Below are 4,772 nucleotides of genomic sequence, written 5' to 3' on the forward strand. Positions count from 1 at the left end.
AGTGAGCAAAGAAGGCCAGACAACCGAATGAGGCACTGAGACCATTTCCAGATGAGTCAGGAGCCCAGGAGCACACAGCACAATACCCAGAAACAAACTGAACATTCACCACCACTGCGCTTCTGTAGCTGTAGGAGGATGCAGGCACCTGAGAGTCCTCTAGGCTTAGGCATGGAATCTGGACATGCTGGCAGTAGAACAGGTGCCCTAGCCACAAATTCAACTGAAGAAAATGTTGTTGGTCAATCTGATGCTAGCAAGCGAGAGACTCACCCAGAAGATCTATGTACACTTGATAGGAGATTCTTCTTGTTTGAGGGTCTGCTTTGAGAGTCACTAGATATGTGATTCCTTCTACCTGGAGTTATCAGAGACACACAACATGAAGGATTTAGGTGTTCAGCCAATTAACGTGCTGCCTTGACTTCCTGCCTTTTTGGAGTACCTGGGAACGGGCCTGCTCTGTTCATGTCTGGAATTCCAACAGACAACCTAAGAGAGGCTGACGTGGCCAGGACAATAATATACTCTGGTCCCCTGACTTGGGAATAATCTAAGTTTTAAAAAATCAGACAAAAGCCTAATTTCCCTTAAAAATCTTCACATTTAAAAATTCTCCCAAAGTGAGCTGGGCGGTGCTGGCGCACACCTTTAATCCCAGCACTTGGGAGAGAGAGGCAGGAGGATCTCTGTGAGTTTGAGGCCAACCTGGTCTACAGAATGAATTACTGGACAGGAACCAAAGCTACAAAGAAACCCTGTCTCGAAAAAACAACAACAAAAACAAAAAACAAAAAAAAATTTCACCCAAAGTGGAAAATTTAGGAATTGTGAATCTTTTGAAAGTGTAACCAAAGCCAGTTCTGAAGAAGATACACAGCCTGCTCACACAATGTGTATGTCACTTTAAACACACCTGGATGTGCACAGGCTCCCTAACTGCTGTCGTGCACAGGTGAGCACTTGCATATACCATATACAAGACCCTTTGGTTCTTAACGCTCTGCAAGTGCTTGATGTCAAGGGCTTCCTGGGCAGTTTGGACACTATCGATAGTGAAGCCATAATCAATGTGCTTCCGTGGACGGCCCCTCTTTTTGCTAACCCTCTGATTTGGCCTCTCTGATATAAATGAAAATCAGACATGAGAGCTAGGAGCTAACAAGATCAGTTCCCAGTAGAACTTAGTAGGAAGTCCAGTGGCTTTGTTTGCAAGCAGAGTTCAAACCCACCTGTTTTCCAGAGGCCCTGCACAGCAGTGTTTTCAGCCGCTGTGGGGACAAGGTCTAGCTTTTGAAGAAGGTCTCCCTCCCATCTGTTGGCAGAATTTGGAAAAGGATAACCTGGTTGTCCAGGCAGGCTGAGGATTCTTTTTTGATGCATGAGGAAGAAGCAAGGTCCACTGAAACTATAAATCTTCTTGAACTGGGAGATTCATGTTAGGATGATTTATACTGTAGACATAAAGCTGGTAGGACAGTCCTTTCTTACTTTTGAGTTTCTGCCCATACATCTGACTTGGTCATTATACCAAGTCTGTAACTGCTTCCTACTTTATAATATATATTCATTTTATTACTCTTGTGCCTCTAAAGAATCCTGACTAATGCAGACTCCAGTGTCATTGGCATTTCCAGACCTTGATTCTTGAACCCATGAATCCCGACTATAGGAGAAACAGTACCATATATTAGATGTTGAATTGGCGTATACCCAGCCTTCTAGAGAATACTGCACCCTCACCCCATCCCACTCTCCAGGCTATGGACATGTAGTTGTCGTGTGACTGTTTTTGAAAGGCCATTCTATCATTCTATCAAGTCAGTTCTTCAGGGTGGTGGGTACAAGGGAAGAATATTCGTTCTGAGTGCACTGCTCCACTTCTTTGTGAAATGAGTTCTGTGGGAAGAAGTGATTCCAGGAGGAATACAATGATAGACGGTGAGGTTTGGCAGCAGCATTGCATCCAGGAAAGGTAAATTCATACCCAGAATAAGTATCCATTCCAGTAACTTAGATCTCCATGCTGTACCACGAGCACTTTACCCACTGACCCATCTCCCTGCTATTTAACCCTTAAAAAACATTCAGCTGTGGTCAATGAAAGGATTCTAGCAGCTTGAGCATGACAAACATGGCCCTGGCAGGCCTCACCCTTCTCCCCAATTCCCTCTGCCTTGCTAAACCATTTGCATTTCTAAAATCAGCCGGCAAGGTTTATATCCTTATTTGGCCATTTCCTCCTCCTGGGGCTGACTACCAAGGTCTAACTCTCAAAGTATTGAAGTCCAGCCATCAAAAGCCCTCTTTGGATCACCTAATAACACATTTAATTAAAATTAAACACCTCATCCTAATACGGGCTGGGGGGTTCCCCTTTTACCTTTATTAACCGTGTTTCTATAGGCCATGCCTGTGTCTCTCTCTATCCAGAAGCAGTCCTTTTCTCTCCCTCTCCCTTGTTCCCTTCCCCTCTTCCCTCATCATCTAACTCCTGTCTTTGTCTTATTCCCTGTCCTCTGGCTCTCTGGGGCAAATAAATTTCCTTTGTGCTGAAAACTTGGTCTTGGAATGTCTGAGCTAATACCAATCTCTTCAGTCAAAGAGATATTTTTCCACTCAAGAAATGCATCCATATTTTCTTGCCCTACTTGTATATTTCCATTATTTATATTCTAAACACATTTGACTTTTGTAGGGTATAATGACCCAACTTAGTCATGCCAATTTGAGACCACTAAAGTTTTATTGTAACCTGTTGGGAAATAGTTTCCTGAGAGATTGGAACATCCCATCCTATAGGGAAGCTCCTTAAGCAGGAAAGTAAACAACCAAAAAATAGCTTCAGGAAGTCCCCGAAGCTGACCAGATTCACTAGTCCCCTCCCTGCCTTAAGAAGGGAAAAAAAAAGACAGAAGAAAGCTGATCTGCAAAGAAGACTCTTGAATAAACTCAGCTGCCAGGAAGATTTAGACAAGCTAAGTTACAAAGAAGACTCTCAGAGGAGAAAAGTTACAAAAAAAGTCTTTCAAACCAGATCAGCTGCCTTGAAGAGATTTAGACCAACTGAGACACCTGGAAAGGACACCCTCCATCCTGTTGAGCTGCCCACAGGCTCTGATTCCAAGTCCTCAGCTCTGTAAGATGTCACCCATGCTGGAGTAGATCTTGGTGATGCAGTTGTCTTTGAGTCATTTTTGCTCCTGTAAGTAACCCCTTACTCACATGCTGTAACTTCAATAAAACTCATTGGTTCACCAAGTTGGACTTTGGTGATATCGTACTATGGTCTGTAATGGGCTCCCTGTCTACGGTGAGTAGACATGTGTGTTGCATCCCACCAGGAAAAGTTTTGTTACACAGTGCAACCTCAGAACTTCCGATAGGACTTTGCTGGGGGTGTTGAACGCAAGATGAGCCCTTTAAAAACTAAGTTATATCCTCAAACTCTAAAAATAACCCTCTATCAGAACATTATAAGGAGTGAAACATCATATAAGTAAGAAAACTGAAGTTATGATAAAAGGTTTGCTTGAGATCATGAGGTTAGCACCAGGACCCAGGTCTTCTGTTTCCCCATAATAGGGCTCTCTGTGTTGTTATGACAAAATATCTATGCCCAGGTGATTTATAAAGAAGTTTGATGAGCTCATTCATGCTTGGCTGGAGTGGTCAAACAACATTGCATCTCATCTTGGAAAAACACAGCCCACCCTCTTAATATATTTTAATACATCACAATAGCAGAAAAGGAGATGACTAAGGTATCAATTGCTGAGGTCAAAGAATGCTGAAGGGTATCTTAAGTGCTGCTAACCATACTTCCTCTATCATTGAGACCAGATTTGGGCTCCCTGTTAGTTATTTTCTTAGCATCCTGTATGTCATTTTTGGTTATACCACTATTGTAACTAAACAAACATGTAATTTGTGGTTTAATTTTATAATGTCTGTCAGTTCCCGCCACTGCCAAAGTAGTTACATCATCATCACCTGTTGCCAGGTGCCTTTCCATCGTCAGCTGTGTGAAATGTACAACCCTTAAAAGTGCCTGCCAAGTACAGCTCTCTCTTTGCCTCTTCTTTCCTCTCTTGTCTCTTGTTTTTCTTGCCTCCTTTTTTCAAAGCAGTTTATTAAATATTTATTCATAGCCTTGTTACAAAGTGTCCATTCATCTATCCAGTGTCCTGACACACCTCTTAAAAACTGTAAGTCATCCATGTTTCTAAAGACCAAATTTCCAAATCTTTAAGGACACCCCTAAGCCACCTGTTAGCTCCTCCGTGTCACTCTGGAGGTGTTGGTCAGCTTCAGACACCCACCTGCCAAACGAGTAAGAACCAGTTAAAAGAAACCACACTCCCAGAATTGGGCAGTACATTCACCCCCACACACACAAGCTAGGGTTGATTTTCTGTTACTTATGCAGCTCCTACACCCAAGGTACCAAACTCCAGGGTAAGAAAAGGCTACAAAGCATTAATTTATGCCTTTTTTGATACCACATTCACTAGTGACCAAAGGCGAATGGGCAACACAAAGGGTGTTGCCTCTTTCTCATCTCTTTACCTCCTCTTTCCTCTCTTTGCCTCCTCTTTTTTTCTCTTGCTTCTTCTTTCCTCTCTTGCCTTTCATGTCTCTTGCTCCCTTTCCCTATTCTCTGTCTCTCTGTCTGTCTGTCTGTCTGACTGCTTGCCTGCCTCCTCTCTCATGTCACCACTCCATCATGGCCCTTCACTCTCTCCTTCCCCCAATAAACCTCTTGCATTAAC

At 43.1% G+C, this 4,772-nt stretch overlaps 1 non-coding gene across 1 annotated transcript; it reads right to left on the bottom strand.

The window, feature by feature from the left end:
• Positions 1-4,412: 4,412 nt before the first annotated feature.
• LOC125391997 (small nucleolar RNA SNORA13) lies at positions 4,413-4,545 on the bottom strand. Its single transcript, XR_007229358.1, has one exon. It is a non-coding gene; the product is annotated as a small nucleolar RNA SNORA13 (small nucleolar RNA).
• Between the last annotated feature and the right edge of the window lie 227 nt (positions 4,546-4,772).

Source organism: Myodes glareolus, chromosome 5 (assembly GCF_982192425.1).
Source record: "Myodes glareolus chromosome 5, mMyoGla1.1, whole genome shotgun sequence".
In the NCBI taxonomy this organism is placed as follows: Eukaryota; Metazoa; Chordata; class Mammalia; order Rodentia; family Cricetidae; genus Myodes; species Myodes glareolus.